Raw genomic sequence first — 21,784 nt, forward strand, 5'->3', positions numbered from 1 at the left:
AATTCTATACTCAATGCACTGACCAATACAGGCAAGCACACTGTGCTTTTTTCACTACCTTGTCGACCTGTGACTCCACTTTCAAAGAAATACAAACTTGTACCCAATACCTACCATTAACTATTTGAGCCCTGACCTGATTTGCCTTACTAAGTCTCCAGTATTTTGCTTTATCTTATTCAGATAGGATGTATTAGCTAAGGAGGCAGGTGAGGCTGTTGTAGTTTTAGTTGGTTGTTACATTCAGCATTGACTTGTGTTGGCCAATGGTCATTATAGTTTTCTATGCCAACCAATCAGAAGTGTTGCTAATTTTTTCCAGTGTAAGATAGCACTCCTACATGTGACAATCTAGGGCCTTCATGGCAGCTTTGCAAGCATCCTTAGAATTGAGCTTTTAAAATCCCATCAGTCATCTGATTCAGATCATCACAGCAAAAACAAAAACAAAAAAATCCTTGGATATGTGGCAATTTTTGAACCGATGAAGGCACCTCCATTTGGTGAGTGCTAACGTTTGATTTTGGACCACGTTCATTCGTCTAACCTGACCCAAATCCATGATAGACCCTATACCTACCTTCTCACAGGATAGTACGTCTGATCCTAACACGAAATCCAAATATTTTGTATGTCAGTGAGCGAACCTAAAATTACCATATGGAGCCACTAGGGACTTCCTCTGACATGAATATTATTGATGGTGTGCAGGGAATCAACCCAAAGGCAAACTGTGTGGGAGCAGTTAAAATAATAGGGTTCCTTGAATCTCACACTCTTCTCCCATGTCAAGGCACTTTAAGCAGGGTAAGTAGTAAATAGGGCCCTACTTTAAATACACAGTATTTAACCACAATTTGGTTCAGGTTTCCTTGCAGCCTTTAATTGATTTCTAGATGTCAGAAGTTGTCTTACTGCTGCAGTATTTTTGTGTCAGCCTGAAGGTCAGTAGGTTCAAATCTCACTCCAGAAACACAAGAACAGTACTCAGGGAATGCTGCATGATCAGACAGTATCTGGCCCCTCAGATGACAAGAAATATCATGCCATTATTTCAGAGAAAAACAAGGCATTTTCACTTGCTTAAAAGTTTATTTTGAGAGGGTAATGCTGTTGATATAATGTCAACAGACTTCAAAAAGACACAAGTTCAACATGACAAGTTTGTTAAAATTGAAGCCCAAGGGGCAAAAGGGACAGCAGCAATATGGATATAAAATTGGTTGGGTGTTACCGGAAATATGGCAGAAGTAAACAATTGCTCCTCAACTTGCAGTAAATTTTATAGTGGAGCTCTCCAATTGGTGTTAAGATGTCTGCTAGTCTTCATGTATATTTATGACTTAGATTTGGGTGCACTTGACAGAATTTTAATTGCAGCCAATAGAAAAATTGGAAGAACTGCAGCTGACAATATTTGTTAGAATTCAGAAGTATGAAGAGGACAGTGGTAAACTTAACAAGGACAAATAGGCTGCTGGAATGGGCAAACGAGTGGCACATGAACTTCAATGAAGCAAAATATAAACTGAATCATTTTGATAGGAAAATGACAACTTAAAAATAAGGGCACTATTCTTTGGGATGCGCATATAAATCATTGAAGGTAGCAATTATAGCTGATAAATGATTAATAAAGCATTTGAGATCTGAGAATTTATAAATAGGGACATGCATGAAAGGAAGTTATGACAAACGTCTGTAACACACCAGTTGAGGTAAAACCAATTTCTAGACACACTTCAGAAAGCATCAGGTGCAGAAAAAAAACTGACAATTATGATTCCAGTGATGAGGAATTTTAGAGAAAGTGGGGCTGCTGTCCTTGAAGAGAAGACTTGATAGAGGCAAACAAAATGAGCAGCAGCAAGAACAAAAATGGCCTGTGCAGTAACCTCTCAGTCATTTCTGCACCAGCCAAAAACACACAACCATGTGTTATCCCACATTCCAGCAAATGGTCTGTAACCCAAAATACAACACCTCATGTAGGGAGACTATTCCCGTTGGTGAAAGGGCAAGAAACCAAGAATATCAATTAAACTAAAAGGAATATAGGCTGCTATTTCCATCACCTCCAACAGACCAGATACATATTCACTTCCTCTCCCTAGTTAGGGCTGCAAAGGGACCATTCCCACTGGGAAACTCTGGGCCTCTCCTCCTCCATACCCAACACCACTTCACACCCCCAGAGCACCTTCCCATGCAATCACAGGACATGTAACACCAGCTGTTTACCTCTTCCTTCCTCAACATCAAAGGCCAAGTCATGGCTTCCAACTGAAGCAGCAATTTACCCTTACTTGCACCTAATCTAGTCTACTGTATTCACCATTCACAGTGGTCTCCTCTACATTGGAGAGTTGAAATGCAGACTGTTCAACTGGTTTACAGGACGCCCATGTTCAGACCACAAAAATGACGCGAGCTTCCAGTTGCCCGTCACCTCAGGACACTACTGTATTCCCATTTCTGTCACTGGCCCACTGCAATGTTTCAGCAAACCTCATCACTAGCTCAAGAACAACATGTCATTTTCCATTTCTAGGACTCAACATTGTTGCTAATAACTTCACAGCCTGATTCTATCCATCATTTATTTTTAAAGCCATGCACACCTGGTCCTGTTCTGACACAGGTTGCTTTCAGCACAGCCATTCTCAGTACTCTTAGCTCTTATTATCAAATCAACTTTACTCGTGTGTTGGCCTGCAATCCATAATCTTTGGATACCTATCCCTTTCACATCATTCTCTCTCTGGCTCTCATATCTGTCTTTCTTGACTTCAACTCCACCGATCCACTCAACTCTCCCATTCTTCCCACCAATTTCCACTACATCTTCGGCACAAATACCACTTTTTCTTAGCTGCTAACAGTTCTAACAAGAGAGTTACCAGAATCAAAATGTCAATATTGCTGTATTCCCACAAATGCTGCCAGACCTGCTGGAATGTGTGTTTTGGATACCAACTTAAGGTTACTGATGAAAGCAGCAATGGTATGAGGAGGGTATTTTTGTTATGCAGAAAGTGGTCAGGATCCAAAAAACACAGCCTGAGTTTTGTGTTTTTTTTGGGAGGGGGCGGGGGCAGGGGAGATTATAGGGCAATGGAGAAAAGCAAGTTACTCTTGCAAAAAGATGACAATGATGCCATGGACCAATTGGCTGCTTTTGTGCTGTAACTATTCCATGGTTCAATCATGTTATGATTGGGGTGGCATGATGGCTTAGTGGTTAGCACTGCTGCTTCAGAGCACCACTTGCTCAGGTTAGCTTCCACTCTCAGGCAACTGCCTGTGTGGTGTTTCACTGTGTCTACCCAGCTTTCCTCCCGGTGCTCCAGTTTCCTCCCACAGTCCTAAGATGTGCAAATTAGGTGGACAGGCCGTGTTAAATTGCTCATAGTGCCTGGAAGTGTGCAGGCTAAATGGAATAGGCAAGGAATACGCAGGTTACCAGGGATAGGGAAGGGGGTGGGTCTGGCTGCGATGCTCCCCAGAGGATCTGTGTGGACTCAATGGGTCAAACAGCCTACTCCCACACTGTAGGGATTCTATGATTTCTATGCCAAATTGAAGAAAAACTTTATCTAGCAATCTAAAACATTAATAATCCTCGCCTGGTCAGGGCATTCTTCTTTTCTTGCAATTTCCAAAGCAGGAAGGTTGACCACAAAGAAATCATGTAATTGGAGCTTTGCATTCTCAGATTAAAACTTCATACATTCTGGAGTTTTAAGTTAACTGCCAAATGTTTTAATAAATCTGCGCTGTAGTGATACAATCGCCTTTAAAGAATTGTGAACTACCGCAAAATAAAAGCTATAGCTTGCAAAGATTTCTTGGTTTTAAACAGTGGTCACCCATTCAAAAATTGTTACTGAATGGCAGGACCACCACACAACCCTCATGTCTGCGCCTTCTCTCTCTCACAACAGGAATAATTAACAAAATCCCACTCCTCAACCCTCTCTGCAGAGCTGCAAATTTTCTCCATATAAAAACTATCCAATTCTGCTTTGAAGACCTTAAACGAATCTGCCTCCACCATTCCGTCAGAGATTATACAGCTACAGTTATCATCCTTCCAAAGTAGATAAATTTCATTCCTGAGTTTAAATCAGTTTAAATCTATTCCAAGACTTAAATGTACCCTAAATGCTGCATTACATCCAGCTCATACCAGCAAGAATCACGCTTGAACCAAGTAGAGTTGAGTCATCCATTGATAGTTTAAGTTCCTGAAAAGCATGCTCAGGCCATCTTTAATCAAGTTCAAGAACACATTCCATAGAAGAGCCTTAGGCCAGTCTTAGCGTCAAGGTGGGTTCTCCTATTCCAGACAACAAGAAAAGTTTCATCACAACTGATCAAGTCAATTTTTCAGATATAATAATTGACATGTTCAAAGCAGCATAAAATGAGGCTGGTCAGTAATGGAAATAAGCATCCAAGATGTGTCAGTGTTTACAACCAAAAGATGGAAGATTTATCCTTCTGATTACACAAACTTTCAAATTTGGGGAACTTAAAATATACTATAGAATATTATACCTTAGTTTTTTTCTGAAAAGCCTCAACATTTTTCACTCTGTATTAAAAACAAAATTTGCACAACTCTACATCAATTCATAAGTAGGCTGGTCAGAAGTTGTACTACCTATATGGTTACGGGTCTTGGTGCTACTTTAACTGCTAGCAATTGTAAAACAGTAGACAATTTTAAACATTCAAGCTGGAGGATGGACTAAGCTACTACAATATCATCACCAGGACAGGAAATTCTGTACATTTCAGCTGTAGGAGTAAGAAAGTGTAACATTTATCTTTGTTATAGGTATAGGGCTTGCATATCCAACACATTACTGGCTCCAACAGATTAATAACAAATACTGATTGACACTTAGACGATAGCATGCATATCAATACAACTGCACCTATATGTTCCAATTTTTTCTTGCAGCCTCATTCATAAAGTGACAATTGATCAACAGCTATATTTCTGGTTCAATTCACAGACTATGTTTAGTTAATTGACTTCAACTAAAATAACAGCACTAGTGCTCTGATTGGCACAGGTGGCCCTAGGCTAGGGAGTAGAAACAATGTGCTCATGACCCAATGACAACATGACAACAGTGAACCTGAGATAATAAAATGTGAGGCTGCATGAACACACAGCAGGCCCAGCAGCATCTCAGGAGCACAAAAGCTGACGAAGGGTCTAGGCCCGAAACGTCAGCTTTTGTGCTCCTGAGATGCTGCTGGGTCTGCTGTGTTCATCCAGCCTCACATTTTATTATCTTGGATTCTCCAGCATCTGCAGTTCCCATTATCACTAACAGTGAACCTGAGTCACCTTTCAATTTTGTATTTTGTTAGAAGAGTTACTTGGATACGAAAATCAGTTCTAAAGGCAGTCTCTCCAGGGAAACACAACGCATTAATTTCTGCATGAGAAATGCACACAAGCACCCGAATGAATGAATTAATATTAATGATTTATTTGCAAGCAGAGAACATAATCTTTATATTAGTTACATAATTAATGTTGCTTTACAAGATTCATGTTACTTATGTAAATGCAGATTACAACAATCAACTGTTTTGCCCCTTTGAGACACGTGCACAGGATGTACACTGGGATGAGTCGAATAATTAGTTTCCCGCAAAGCTGAACCTGCGTGAAAAGGTACTTAATCTAGTGTTTTGTTCCTTTCACAGCTTTTTGCCAAAGTATTCCATTATAGCTACAACACTGGCATCTAGCCAATTTAGAAAACAGCTTGGATACATCTCGTCAACAAAAAGCAGAACAAATTTAACTTGACCAATTACCAGAGATAGGAGGACCTGCAGATGCTGGAGAATCTGAGATAACAAGGTGTAGAGCTGGATGAACACAGCAGGCCAAGCAGCATAATAGGAGCAGGAGAGCTGACGTTTTGGGCCTAGACCCTTCTTCAGAAGTTATTGGAGATCGATAATCTCAGTTCCAGGATCCTGCTGCAGGAGTTCTTCAGGGTACCATCCCAGGCCCAATCATCATCTGCTTCAAAGACATACCTTCTTCAATCAGAAGTGGGGACATTCACAATCTTCAGCACTTTTCACAACTCCCCAGTTACTGAAGCAGTTCATGCTAATGTGCAACATGGCCTGGATAATATTCAGCAGTTGAGCTTATAAATGGCAATTAATAATTGCACCACAAGGGGGTCAGGCAAGCACTATTCCCAACAAAAGAAAATCTAACATTCTTATTGACATTTACATAGCAACAGTGACTTGGGATTACCATCAACCAGAAACAGAACTAGAGCAGCCATATAAATATTGTGGCTGCAAGAACACGATCAGCAGCTGGGAACTGAGATAAAGAATTCACCACCTGATTGCTCAAGGCAACCATCTACAAGGCAAATGTCAGGTCTGTGGTAGAATAATCTCCATTTGCTTCAATGAGTGTACCAAAATACCACTCAACAACACCATCCAGAACAAAGTAGGCAGGCTGAATGCTATCCCGTCACCTTCAACATTGACACAATGGCAGCATGTGCTCATCTACAAGATGCACTGGAAGAACTTGCCACAGCACTTTCCAAGCACGTGACAACTACCATCTATAGAACAAGGGCAGCAGACATGGTAACATCACAATTTGCAAGATCCCCATCTCCCTCTAGGTGAAGTGATGACCTAATGGTATTATCACTCGACTAGTAATCTAGAGACCCAACTTCAAGTCTCACCATGACAAATGGTGGAATTTGAATCCATTAAAAATCTGGAATAAACAGTGTAACAATGAATATAAAACTGTTGCCAATTGTTGGAAAACTTGATCTGGAGTTCATGAATGTCCTTTAGTAATAACCTATATATAGCTCCAGACACACAAATGTGGTTAAGTCTTAAGGGCCCTCTGGGTAATTAAGAATGGGCGACAACCAGCAATGCTCACGACTTGGAAATGAATAAGTTTTAAAAAGCTACACATGATGACTTGGAAAAGGAGCAGCTCACCACGTTCTCTAATGTCCACATCCCAGGAAAGAATTAAAAACCTCACTGTAAAACAAGTTCTGCATTGCAAGACGGTAAAACAAGGTTACAGATCGATCATACTGTGAGAATCAACTGGCACAGCAGCACAAGAGTATCTAGTTACACATGTCCTTCTCCAAAAGATGTAAGTTGAAGAAAATGAAATCATCCATGTACGATTTGTTATCTACCAAAAATAGGCAAGGTCCAAGCAGCGTAGTACTGAGACATCTATATCTGTGCACCCTGTTCAGCACTAAAGTTAGCTATAATACCATTGTGGCATTACAACTGACCTCAACGCTCAAGGAGTAGGAAAGGCAACATTTTAAAAAGTTTGCTGGCTGCTCTTAAACACTTTCTAAAAGGTGCATTGTACAAAGTGAATACAAAATCTAACTCTAATGTGTGGACATTAGAGAAGTTTGTCACTTTTCTAATGCATAGAAGTTCAATAAGTCCAAAATCTTCATTTTTGGTTCTCCAATCGTGTCTAGCCACAGGAAAAACTACAAGGACCAAAACTGTCTGTGGCCAGGGAAAACAAAATCAGGAGCATTACTGTCGTTTGTAATTCCTATCGGAGTCATTGTGCTACCACCTTCACTTCATTCCCACAAGTGGGAAATATCGTCTCTCTGCATGCTTCCAAAGCCTCAAAAACACCAATGCTGCTTCATTTACGAGTCATCTTGCAATGGCAACAAAGTGGCTCAGTGGTTAGCACTGCTGTCTCACAGGGCCAGCAAGCCGGGTTCAATTCCAGCCTCAGGCAACTCTGTGTTGCATTTGCACGTTATTCCCGGGTCTTCATGGGTTTCCTCTGGGTGCTCTGGCTTCCTCCTAAAGTCCAAAGACATGCCAGCTAGGTGGATTGGCCATCTAAATTACCCATAGTGTCCTGGAATGTACAGGCAAATGGATTAGTCATGGGAAATGCACAGTTACCGGGGGGGGGGGCTGAGCCTGGGCGGAATGCTCTCTGGAGGGTGAGCATTGACTTGATGGGCCAAATGGCCTGCTTCCACACAGTAGGGATTCTATGATTCATATTTTACTTTACTGAATGTTTAAAAAATTAAAATAACTGTCACTATTTCATTTCAATCCGAAAATCATTACTATATATGGCTCAAAACATTTAAAACAAAACCAATAAATATCATGTCAAAGACATTTGCAACATGAGATCATTAAAGCCTGTGTTCAGTCAAGTGTTACCACTACAAAAATTAATAGGTACAAAGCTGGTGTCTTTACAGCATATTTCTGCTAAATGTCATATTTATCAGAACCAGATTTGAAACATGTTGTAATGCAAAAAAGCCTGCTAGCTTGTAAATATAAAGTGACATATTTCCAACTGGAAACAATGTTTTGAAACATTTTAAAAAACTGAAAACATTTAGACTTGCTACTCCAACCACAGATCAACAGCCAACAGCTCAGCATTTGCAATGGCAAGACTGTGGGGCATCACGTCAAACTACATACCATACATTAACCCTTCATTGTGCCTAGCTAGTGAAGGATGAGTAAGAGTAATCCAAATGGTCAACATATTTTATCAAATAAGGATTCAATATTAGAGAGAAAAGCCATCACATTTTGGCTATTGGCATAGTAGGTGGCTGATGTCTTTAAGGCCATTTCATGTATACCATGACGTGATAATGTTTCTAACATGGATGCGTGGACTTCCAGCCATTGGGAAAGCTAGCTGATCTGAAATAATGACAATTGAAAAAAGTATAATTAAGGAAACTGCAGTTGATGAGGAGGGAGTGAGCACACAAACAAAAGGGAGTGGAACAAGAAAAAAAGATAGCAAGAGTGGACAGCAATAAAAAAAAAGCTGATAAGCAAAACAAGGCAGTAGCAGCAAGTGGGAAAAAGCCAGAGAGGCAAAGACAGTAGAAAGAAAAAGAGAAAAATGGGCCAATGTGGCTGCAAAACAGAATGAGCAATTTTGATTCTGTCATAATGGAAAATGCTGAATATGATCATTACTATTGTAAAGAGCACTGTCAAATGTGGTGATTTAATACTCAGTATAATGACCAAAAGCATGGTCGAAGGAGTTGATTTTAACAAAGAAAGAGGTAGAGAGGCAGAGAATTTTACAGAGGGAGCTCCAGAGCTTCAACCTTTGATTGCTAAATGCATGACCACCCACGATAGTGCAACAGAAAACAAGGGTGTGCAAAATACCAGAATAGTAGTGGTACGGAGATTTGAGAGTTGTGGGGCTGGAGGAGGTCAAAGATGCAACTGTCAAGACCACGGAGTAGTTTAAAATCAAGGATAATTTAAAAATTGAGTGATTTCCAAACTTAAAGCCATTGTACGTTAGGATGAGAACCAAATACAATTTGCTACAACCTAGGAAGGGGACAGAAGGTTTGCCGGGAACGAAAGAGACTCACGATTGGTGTGTGGCCTCCCAGGTGCCAGGGGCCGTGATGTCTCGGATCGTGTCTTTGGGGTCCTGAGGGTAGAGGGTGACCAGCCCCAAGTCGTGGTCCACACAGGCACCAACAACATAGGTAGAAAGAGGGATAGGGATGTCAGGCAGGATTTCAGGGAGCTAGGGTGGAAGTTGAGAGCTAGAACAAAGAGAGTGGCCATCTCTGGTTTGTTACCCGTGCCACGTGATAGCGAGGCAAAGAACAGGGAGAGATTTCAGCTGAACACGTGCTGCAGGGATGGTGCAGGAGGGAGGGCTTTAGGTATATGGACAATTGGGGCTCATTCTGGGGAAGGTGGGACCTCTACAAACAGGACGGTCTCCACTTGAACCAGAGGGGCACTAATATCCTGGGTGGGAAATTCGCTAGTGCTATTCGGGTGGATTTAAACTAGCTCAGAAGGGGGATGGGAAACTGAGGTGTAGTCCTAGTACACAGGAGGATGAGCGTAGGGAGGACATGGTCAGGACCTCACTGTCACAGGAGTGTGCTGGCAGACAGCAAGCTGGACTGAAGTGTGTCTACTTTAATGCCAGGAGTATCCGGAATAAGGTAGGTGAGCTTGCAGCTTGGATAGGTACCTGGGACTTGGATGTTGTGCCCATTTCAGAGACATGGATAGAGCAGGGTCAGGAATGGTTGTTGCAGGTTCCAGGGTTTACATCTTTCATTAAGGTCAGGCAAGGTGGTAAAAGAGGGGGAGGTGTGGCTTTGTTGGTCAAGGACAGTATAACGGCGGCTGAAAGAACCTTTGATGAGGACTCGTCTACCGAGGTGGTATGGGCTGAGGTTGCTGAGGAAGGTTTGTTGACTGAGTCAGTATGGGTGGAAGTTCGGAATAGCAAGGCAGCAGTCACCTCACTGGGGGTTTTCTACAGACCCCCAAATAGCAGTAGGGAGATCGAAGAACTCATTGGCCGGCAGATTGTTGAAAAGTGCAAACATAGCAGGGTTGTTGTTACGGGTGACTTCAACTTTCCCAATATAGATTGGAACCTCCTTAGTGCAGATGATTTGGATGGAGCCGTTTTTGTCAGGTGTGTTCAGGAGGGTTTCCTTACTCAGTATGTGGACAGGCCGGCGAGGGGTGAGGCCATTTTGGATTTGGTGCTCGGCAATGAAGGTGTCAGATCACGTGGTGGGAGAACACTTTGGCGACAGTGACCACAACAGCCTCACATTTACCATAGCCATGGAAAGGGAAAGGAGCAGTTACCAGGGGAAGATATTTAACTGGGGTAAAGGAAACTATGACACTATCAGACAAGAGTTGGGAAGTACAGATTGGGAGCAATTGTTCCACAGAAAGGGCACAGGAGACATGTGGAGGCTGTTTAAGGAGCAGTTGTTGCAAGTGATGAATAAATTTGTTCCTCTGAGACAGGTAAGACGGGGTAAGATTAAGGAGCCTTGGATGACGGGTACAGAGGTGGTTCTTGTCAAAAAGAAAAAGGCAGCACACGTAAGGTGAAGGAAGCAAGGGTCTAGCACAGCTTTAGCGGATTACAGGCTTTGTCAGAAGGAGCTCAAAAGTGGACTGAGGAGGGCCAGGAGGGGGCACGAGAAAGGTTTGGCAGGAAGGATTAGGGAGAACCCAAAGGCATTTTACTCATACGTGAGGAATTAGAGAATGATCAGGGAGAAGGTAGGGCCGATCAGGGATAGCGTAGGGAACTTGTGCGTGGAGTCTGAGCAGACAGGGGAGGCCCTAAATGAGATTTTTTGCTTCGGTTTCCACTAAGGAAAGGGACCTTGTTGTGAATGAGAACTTTGAGGAGCAGGAAAACAGGCTTGAACAGATCAAGATTGAGCAAGTTGATGTGCTGGAAATTTTGGCAACCATTAAGATAGATAAGTCCCCAGGGCCAGACCAGATTTATCCTAGGTTGCTCCGGGAAGCAAGAAAGGAGGTTGCTAAGCCGCTGGCAAAGATCTTTGCTTCCTCATTCTCCACGGGAGTCGTACTGGAAGATTGGAGGGAGGAAAATGTTGTTCCTCTTTTCAAGAAAGGGAATAGGGAAATTCCTGGAAATTACAGACCAGTCAGTCTTACGTCTGTGGTCAGCAAGGTTTTGGAAAGAATTCTGAGGCATAGGATTTATGACTATTTGGAAAAGCATAGTGTGATTAAAGCGAGTCAGCATGGCTTTGAGTGGGGCAGGTCATGCCTCACAAATCTTATTGAGTTCTTTGAGGAAGTCACGAGACAGGTTGACGAGGGTCGAGCAGTGGATGTGGTGTACATGGACTTCAGCAAGGCATTTGATAAGCTTCCCCATGGCAGGCTCATTCATAAAGTTAGGAGATATGGGATACAGGGTGATTTGGCTGTCTGGATTCAGAACTGGATGGCTGACAGGAGGCAGAGAGTGGTTGTAGATAAGTATTCTGCCTGGAGGTCAGTGCTGAGTGGTGTCCTGCAGGGCTCTGTTCTTGGGCCTCTGCTCTTTGTAGTTTTTATAAGTGACTTGGATGAGGAGGTTGAGGAGTGGGTTAGTATGTTTGTTGATGACCAAAAGGTTAGAGGTGCTGTTGGTAGTATCGAGGGCTATTGCAGGCTTCAGCGAGACATTGACAGAATGCAGAGCTGGGCTGAGAAATGGCAGATGGAGTTCAACCTGGATAAATGCGAAGTGATGGATTTTGGAAGGTCGAACTTAAATGCTTGAATATAGGATTAAAGGCAGGATTCTCGGCAGTGTGGAGGAACAGCGGGATCTTGGTGTTCAAGTGCATAGCTCCCTCAAAGTTGCCACCCAGGTGGATAAGGTTAAGAAAACATTTGGTGTTTTGGCTTTCATTAACAGGGGGATCGAGTTTAAGAGCCATGAGGTTATGCTGCAGTTCTACAAAACCCTGGTGAGACCACACTTGGAATATTGTGTCCAGTTCTGGTCGCCCTATTATTGGAAAGATGTGGAGGCTTTGGAGAGGGTGCAAAGGAGGTTTACCAAGATGCTGCCTGGACTGGAGGGCTTGTCTTATGAGGGGAGGTTGACTGAGGTCGGACTTTTCTGTCTGGAGAGAAGGAGGAAGAGAGGTGACCTGATCGAGGTGTACAAGGTAATGAGAGGCATGGATAGAGTCGACAGCCAGAGACTTTCCCCCAGGGCAGGATTGGTTGCCTCGAGGGGTCATAGTTTTAAAGGTTTTAGGAGGAAGGTATAGAGGAGATGTCAGAGGGACGTTCTTCACCCAGAGAATTGTGAGCACATGGAATAGTTTGCCAGTGGTAGTCGTGGAAGCGGAGTCATTAGTGACATTTAAGCGACTGCTGGACATGCACATGGACAGCAGTGAATTGAGGGGAATGTAGGTTTAGGTTATATTATTTTTGGATTAGGATTATTCCACAGCACAACATCGTGGGCCGTAGGGCCTGTACTTTTCTATGTTCTATGTTCTAAATTAGACAGTGGTGAGGAAGCAAGGCCAAACGATAAACACTAGCACAGTCAAGTCCAGAGGAAACAAAAACAAACAAGGGTTTCAGTAGTTCCACATTCCCCTAAGTTTAAAAAAACTTATAAGTTTAAGTTTAAATAGACAGGTACGTCTAATTTTTCAGTTATTGCAGCATATAGCAGTTATTCATATACTAGCAGATTAATGAATGCCTGTTTTAGAGATTTTGATGATTTTCTTTTCTCTGCTCTATTTAAATTGTTAATGCAAGTAAATTAGAATTATAATTGAACCCTATTCTGAAATTCCTCATTGGAAACAGAAATTTGAGGTCTACAAATAATCTATTAAAACACGTGAAAAAATGCTACAGCTACCTCCAATAACCCTAACCCATGTTCCACAAATGACTCCATGTTAGGTCATAAAGCTCAAGCTCTTCACCAATAAGCACTCGCTTGCAGTCAAATGATTTGAGTCCTGTACAAAATTCTGTAGACTCTAATGAACAAGATTGTTTATTGCTGTTACCTCATTGCTGGATAAAGTTGTTATTGATGACAAGTGCCATTGACAGCCATAGTTTGAGCTATGTGCTTTCATTTCCATGGCACTAGTGTGACCAGCCGAACAGTCAATTATGAGCTTTGCAAGAGATAAAATATGATTGATTAACATGCAGTAATACTGAAACAATACAAAATGAGTGTGTTCAGATAAAGTCGTTACAAGTGGCATACTGCAAAGTTGCTTTGAAGTTATGGATGAAATGACAGTAGGTTTATCCATAATAATACTTTATCAGGAAACAGACTCATGATCTCTGCTGACTAGAGTAGAATTTTACTTTTCCTGTTAAGTTAAGGAAATTCTACTGTGGGAACTGCCAAAAATGCTGGAGTCACGCGGAATAAATTGCATGGCAGCAAAGATGCATCATTTGGCCTCTAAGTTAATATCAAAACTACTTTCACCACCTTTTCAGGCAATACGCTCTAGATCATTTTGACTCTACACAAAAGATCTTCTCTCTGATTCTCTTGACAAGCATCTCGAATTTGTCACCTCTGGTTTACAGTGTACTGTACAGTGCAAATGTTTTCTCCAAATTCCTCAAAAGCCCTAATTTGGAATCTCTTAAATATCCCTTTAACACTGTTTAAATAGATCAATAATCAGCTTCCCTAATCTTTTCGTACAACTTTCATGTCATTAGAATCAGTGAGAGAAAAACCAACAACTATAACTTCCTTTACCTGCCTACCACTCAAGAGATTTGGCATTTTTTCTATAGTATAATGTGCAACAGTGTACAAATCTGAAAAATTTTCAATCACGAACTTGCTCATTTATATTTCCTTAAATAGCCCCTCTCCACAGTTTCTGTACCAAAGTGTGGGATCAAGTTATAAAACTCAAACCAATGAGTGAACATACTGTAATCGCTTCAATTTGCGCTTTTAATTCTGACCACAACGCTCCCAAGGAAACTTTCTGGAAAAGTGCCTGCGAAACTTTGTTAGCAACATTGCTCTTGTATAGAACTTGGTGCCTTTCCTTTTGAGTTCATGAAAGTGGGCTCGGCAAATTGACCTGCACTATTCTACTAATTTAACTTATGGTTAACAGGCAGTAATTTATTTTGAATAACCAGTAAGAGAACAACATTCATAATTGCAAATGTGTTAATTGCATGAAATGTGCAATGGCTACAACGTGATCTTACGAGGTTGGGAATACTTACATACCCCACCAGCAATTTTAGGAGACACTCTTAACCACTACAGCCAAGTCAAAAATTATTCCTCTGGATTCAGTTTTAGAATTTCTGCTTATAACAGACATCTAGCTGAATGTATATGACCACTTTTTGAAATCATGTTGATATCGTCCAGAATATAGGGCTGTGATGTCACACTACACAGAACACTGCATTGTTTATGGTGCTGATTTCCGGCCGAGTATGTATTTGGAACTGTACAAATATTAAGTACATGTAAGCTACCATTTCCTAGTCTTTTTGATATACAAAACAACCTTTAGCAGAAGTTAAACAGGTTATTGTTTCAAAGAGTAGATTATAAGCAAAAACCTCGTCCACCATAACAAACATCTCTTTCCATTCTACAATCCTTTGCCGATGATGGTAGTGCAGTGGGTGTGATGCACTGATTAATTGGCAAAAGACAAAGGAGACAGGAAGGAAAGCCTTCTCTCATCAATTAGTTCAGATCTGGAACACACTGTGGTAGAGGCAGGTTCAAAGAAGGCATTCAAGTGTGAAATGGATTATCTGAAAATGATAAATATTCACATCTATTGGGAGAAGGCCAGGGAGTTGTACTAAATGTTACTTCAGACAGCCAGTGTGAATACAATGTAACCTGCTTCTGATTCTATGTTCCAAAATGAACAAGTCAGAGACATTGGCTAGCAATCCAAGAGAAAGTCTAGTGATATTCAAGCCATTTTTATACAATGCTGTATTTAAAGATTAGCAACCAAAACTCTTCTCCCTCAATGTTGCAGAGTTGAGCTGATATTCTGAACTAAGTTTAATTGACCTGTAAAATGGACATTTTTTGACAAAATAAATGCCTTTAAGCATGTAACAAGCCAAATACAAAAAGGTAGCCAGGTCTATAAATCCCAATTACTAATACCATCTTAATCCCAAGAAACACATGCTAAGTTGCTTCACCAGCACTTTACAAAACAAAATATGACACTGAGTACGTAGCACACAAGGTGATAGGGCAGATGACCAAAGACTTCAAAAGATACAGAATTTAAGGACTGCCTTAAAGGAGAAAATGTAGACAGGTGTAGAAGGAATTCTGAGGCTTAGAGTACAAGCAACTGAAAGCAAAGCAAATCAAATCAAAAGATGCTCAAGAACCCAGAAATAGATAAAATTAGATTAGATCAGATCAGAACTGTGGGGCCAGAGAAAACAGAGCTAGAGGGGTGAGATCATGAAGGGATTTGAAAACAAGAACGAGGAATTGTGAAATTTAAGAATTGCTAAAACAGGGCCCGATAAAAGGTCAGTGAGCACAGGGGTGAGAGGTGAATGAAATTTGAAAGTGAGGACACAGGCAGTAGGAGGGTTAGATGACCGAGTTTATGCAGGATAAAAACTAAAAGACCAGCTGGTACTGCGTTGAAATAATCCAGAGGTTTAAAAAAAATTCTGATTTTCAGGTGAGCTGAAATGGGCAATTTTTTTTAAACAGATGATAGAAATAGGCAGTCTTCTCCGTGAGAATGTGGTCAGGTGCTCAATGTCAAAAATGACAAAACTGTGAACGATCTGGTTGAGTCTCAGACAGTTTTGCCTGGCACAGTGAGAGAATCAGTAGCTGGGAAATCAAATGGAGCAAGGATCAAAAACAATGGTTTCAGTCTTCCCAATATAGAATTGGCACAAACAGACTGATTATATTAAACTTGGAAATACTGTTTAGTTGTATGTCACTACAATAAATCAGTACTGTGTATAATCTATTGTGCAAACTAAAGTCCAACAGGATACAAAACAACTTATTTGTAATTGCCATAAGACAGTGTTTGATGTTAAGAATCAAACCTTAAAACCACTAGAGACAGGCTCATTCGATTCCACACTCGACAACCGTCTGTGTGGGGTTTGCACATTCTCCCTATATGTGCATGAGTTCCCTCTGGGTTCCTCCCACAGATGTGCAGGCTAGGTGGATTGGCTATGCTAAATTGCCCAGAATGATCAGGGATGTGTAGCTCAGGTGAGTTATACGGGGATGGGTCTGGGTGGGATGCTGAGGGTTGGTATGGGCTTGTTGGGCCAAAGGGCCTGTTCCCACACTGGAGGGGTTCTATTATTCTATTAGGATGAGGTGCATCACCGGCTAGGCAGCATTTATTGTCCATCCCTAATTGCCCAGAGGGCAGTTCAGATCACATTGCTGTGGATCTACAGTCACATGTAGGCCAGACTAGGTAAGCATGGCAGATTCCTCCCTGAAAAGGCATTAGTGAACCTGATGTATTTTTCAGACAATGGATTCACAGACATCATTAGATTCTTAATGCCAGATATTTATTGAATTCAAATTCCACCATCTGCCATGACGGGATTCAAACCCAGGTCCCCAGAATGTTATCTCTCTGGATCTCTGGATTAACAGTCCAGCGATTGGGCCATTGCAACTAAAGCAACCTAGGTCACTGTCCAGGCCATTGTGTTCAAAATAATAAAAAGACCTTGGAGTGCAGGTTTACAGTTCCTTGAAAGTGGAGTTGCAGGTAGACAGCATAGTGAAGGCAGCGTTTGGTATGCTTGCCTTTATTGGTCAGTGCATCGAGTATAGGAGTTAGGTTGTCATGTTGCACTGCACAGCGCATTGATTAGGCCACTTTTGGAATACTAACTCCTTGCAATTCTGGTCTGCCTGTTGTAGGAAGGATGTTGTGAAACTTGAATGGGTTCAGAAAAGGGTTGAAGGGTTTGAGCTATAGGGAGAGTCTGAATAAGCTGGGGCTATTTTCCCTGGAGTGTCGGAGGCTTAGGGGTGACCTTATAGAAGTTTATAAAATCTTAACGGGCATGGATAGGGTAAATAAACAAAGTCTTTTTCCTGGGGTGGGCTAAGTCCAAAACTATACAGCATAGGTTTACGATGAGGGGGAAAAGGATTTAAAAGGGACCCATGGGGCAATGTTTTCACACAGAGGGTGGTGCATGTATGGAACAAGCTGCCAGAGGAAGTGGTGGAGGGTGGTCCAATTACAACATTTAAGAGGAATCTGGTTGGGTATATGAATAGGAAGGGTTTAGAGGGAATTACGCCAAATGCTGGCAAATGGCACTAGATTAATTTAAGATATCTGGTTGGCATGGACAAGTTGGACCAAAGGATCTGTCTCCACACTATACAACTGTATGACTCATTAGCATTCTCCAAAACTGTCCAGGATGCGTTCAAAAGCTTTAGTTAACAGCTCAGTAACTGAGACAGAGACCCAAAGGAATAGCCGATCTATCTCACATGCTTGTTTATCTCAAAACAAAGTGATCTCAGTCAGAATGAGACATGCAAGACTATCTTTCTAAAAATTAGGTGGTGTTAACAGTCAACCAAAAACTGCTAGTGACCATTAGGTCCGTGTGGCATCTCATTCAAACTGATGATAACATACAATAGTTCTATTCAGGATACTATTAGAATGTGAGAAATAACCAGTGGAACCAGGGCAAAAAAATTCTCCAAAAACTTTTGATCACATTCCATCTGAGATTAGTGTGCCGAGATCAAAGTACATAGAATGGGTGGCAATATTCTGGTATGGCCTGAGAACCACAAAGACCTGAGGAGCAAACAGGTCTTTGTCAGAGTGTAAAGCAGTGACTGGTGAGGTATCACAATAATTTGTGCCTGGATCCCATCTATTCATTATATCAATGACATGGAAGAGGGTATCAAAATATGATACTCCCAAGTTTGATGGCAACACAAAAAGTAGGTGATAAGGTGCTGGTAAAAAGGCTTCAAGGCAATTTAGACAAGTTGATGAATGGGCAAATGCATCCACATTGCACTGCAAGTGCCATAAGTGTGAAGTTATCCATTCTGGTAGGAAAAGCAGAATGACAGAATATTATTTAAATAGTGATAGGTTGGGAAATGTTAATGTCTTCACTGCAAGATGGCTTGAGTACAGGAGGAACAAACTCTTGCTATAACTGCACAAGGCTTCAGTCAGACCACTCTTGAAACCTTGTGCACTTTTGGTCTCCTTACATTCCTTCTCCACCTCATTCTTTCACCAATCCCCACCCTACCACCCAAGAAAAATTTTACCTGTCAGAGGGAGTGAAGTAAAGGTTCACCGAACTGATTCAGGGACATTAGATTTATCATACAAGAGAAGATTGGGTCAACTGCACCGTATTCACTGAAGTTTAGAAGGGAGGGAGATGAGAGATCTCAAAATTATAAAACAGAACGCCGATCAACTAGATTGACTGGGTGCAGAGATAATATTTTCCCTGACTGAGGGGTCCAGAACAATGGGTCATGGTCTCAGGGTACTGGATAAGCCATTTCAGATTAAGAAGAGGAGAAATTTCTCCACATGGTGTACTGACACTGTGGAATTCTCTATCCCGTAAGGCCACTGAGGCCAAATGACTGAACACGTTTAAGAGAGATAGACTGCGACAGCATTGGGTCCGGAGTTCGGGGACAGAAGATTAGTCAATCATGATGAATGCAGAGCATATTCAATGGGTCAAATGGCCCATTCCTGCTCCTTTTATTTTAAAAATCTGGAAGCGTTATCACTCTTGCTTCTTGTTTCTGTACAGGGTTCAGCTTTAAACCTTTTGTGAAAAACTGTAGTAAGTACATATTTTTATGCAGAAATGTTTCTTGCCCAAAAATTACACTTTCGAAATGAAAAAGGACTATTGCTAGATCCTTCTCATTCTTCTAAGCAATCCTTACAAAGTCAGGAATAAAACCAGAATTCCATAGGCAAGAGAGTCTTCAGTTAGCTCAAACCCTGGTGCTGTAATCCTTGTATTTCACAACAGATCTAACAAAAGTTTAATTTTTCAATGATGCTGGCAGTGTGACTGAAAATATTTTTACAGTGAATCATATAAAGTGCTTGTTTACAATTTATTCAGACTTAGCTCTTTACTTACAGTAAGAAAAATTTTATAACTTTAAACTTTTGGTTTCCCTGATCTAAACATAACATGTTCCAATGCATGAATTGTAGATTATAAAACTAAATTGCTTTTCTGAAGATAAAATTCATCATTTTACTGACATTTCAATTCAAACATTAAATGGTGTTTGAAGAAATTTTCCTCTGAAATCACTGCATGTTTAGCAAATGTAGCTCCCTACATTTCTGCCTCATTTGGAGCTTAATCTAATAACCCAAAGTGCACAGATTCAGTGAGACAGCTTCCTGTAAAGACAAAACTCACCTCACTACTGGACTTAGTGCTTTTGTAATAATAACTCTGGTAAAAGCAGGCTGCTTGCAAGATGTTCTTAATTTCTATCTACTGCACTGAGTATTTCATTGCAGTGCTAAATAAAAACGATCCCTCTAATGACAACCTACTTTTGGAAGTACTAAACCTTTAGCTGCATGGCTGTCACTCAAATGATCAAACATCAATTTCACAGACCAATTAAACTGTAGTTCAGTGATAAGACACCTGTAAACACAGTTTAGAAATAAATTAATCTTTTTAATTCTTGGTCCTCCAAAAAAGTTAGAATAAATTTGCTACAACTTCACGAAACAGGATGGATACACTTTTAAGTAGACTATTCCAGTATCAATCGCACCAGCACCCAATTATTTGAGAGGGATACCACTCATTGAGAACAAGCAGGAAATGTAAATTGAATTAAAAGATTTTACTAGTTAATAGCTGGACTATAGCTTTAAAGTCATGTTTGTAAATTTTTTGGAAATGACTGTAGATATTAAATGAAGTAGTCATTTTCAAAAAAGAAGTTACACTTGTGCCTTGTTAAATTTTTGAGCAAAATGCATGGATATAATTTAACACTGACCAAGAAATCAATTTTCTGATTCCTTCTTGCCACTGAACTTGTTCAGTACCAAAAAAAAAACTTTATAGAAAACAAAGTTAGAGCCACAGAGGAGTTCCAACACAGAAAGAGGCCATTCAGTCCTTTGTATTTGCAGCAGCTGAATAAACTAGCCAATCATTCTAATCCTATTCTGGCAATAGCAGCTCAGTGTTTAGCACTAGAGATAATGGGAACTGCAGATGCTGGAGAATTCCAAGATAATAAAATGTGAGGCTGGATGAACACAGCAGGCCAAGCAGCATCTCAGCACTGCTGCTTCACAGCACCAGGGTCTCTGTTTCAATTCTACCTTCAGGTGATGGTGCGAACTCCACACAGGCATTTTCCCAGTGTCTGCATGGGTTTCCTTTGGGCACTCTGTTCCCCTCCCACAGTCCAAAGATGTGCAGGCTAAGTGGATTAGCCAAGGGAAATGCAGGGTTACAGCAATAGGGTAGGGGAGTGGGTCTGGGTGGAATGTTCTTTAGAGGGTCAGTATGAACTTGATAGGCTGAATGGCCTTCTTCCACATGGTAGGGATTCAATTCTATCCAGCACCAGGTCCACGTATGCAGTTTAGACCACTCTAGGTGCAGGCTGAGATTCCGTTAAATGAGTTAAGAATTTCTACTCAACCGCCTAATTGAGCAGTGAATCACAAATAGCTAAAATGCTCATGGTGAGAAGGATTTTCAACTCATCCCCTCTAATCATTCTAATGATCACCTTGAATCTTGCGTTTCTCTGTAACTAACCTTCCATTAGAGAAATAGGTCTTCTGTCTATTCTATACAAGCCTGTCATGATTTTGTACACCTTAATATTACTCCCCTTCAGCCTCTGTTCCAAGTACATTATCACAAGCCTATCCAGTGTTTCCTCATAGCTGCGGTTTTCAAGCCTTGACAACATTCTTGTAAATCTCCACTGAATTCTCTTCAGAGTAATTACATCCTTCCAGTAAAATGGTGACCCAACTGCACAAAACACCTGCGGCATAACCGGTGTCATATATAGATGAAACACTACATCTGCATTCAATACTGCCTTAGCTGCCTGTAGACATGCACGCCAATGCTTCTCAGTTCCTCTAGTCCTCCCAATACCCTCCCCAATTACTGTGCATCCCTTGCTTCATTTATCCTCCCGAAATCGGTAACATTATACTTCTGGAGATAGAATTCTATTTGTAACATTTCAGCCCACTCACATCATTGATAAGTTAGTAAAGTAGCAAACATAATTATGGTCACA

At 41.1% G+C, this 21,784-nt stretch overlaps 1 protein-coding gene across 3 annotated transcripts in view; it reads right to left on the minus strand.

Moving 5' to 3' along the window:
- adcy9 (adenylate cyclase 9) overlaps positions 1–21,784 on the minus strand; it is a 166,459-nt gene that overhangs the window by 142,547 nt on the left and 2,128 nt on the right. The window lies entirely within an intron of this gene.

Source organism: Stegostoma tigrinum, chromosome 23, assembly GCF_030684315.1.
Source record: "Stegostoma tigrinum isolate sSteTig4 chromosome 23, sSteTig4.hap1, whole genome shotgun sequence".
Taxonomy (NCBI): Eukaryota; Metazoa; Chordata; class Chondrichthyes; order Orectolobiformes; family Stegostomatidae; genus Stegostoma; species Stegostoma tigrinum.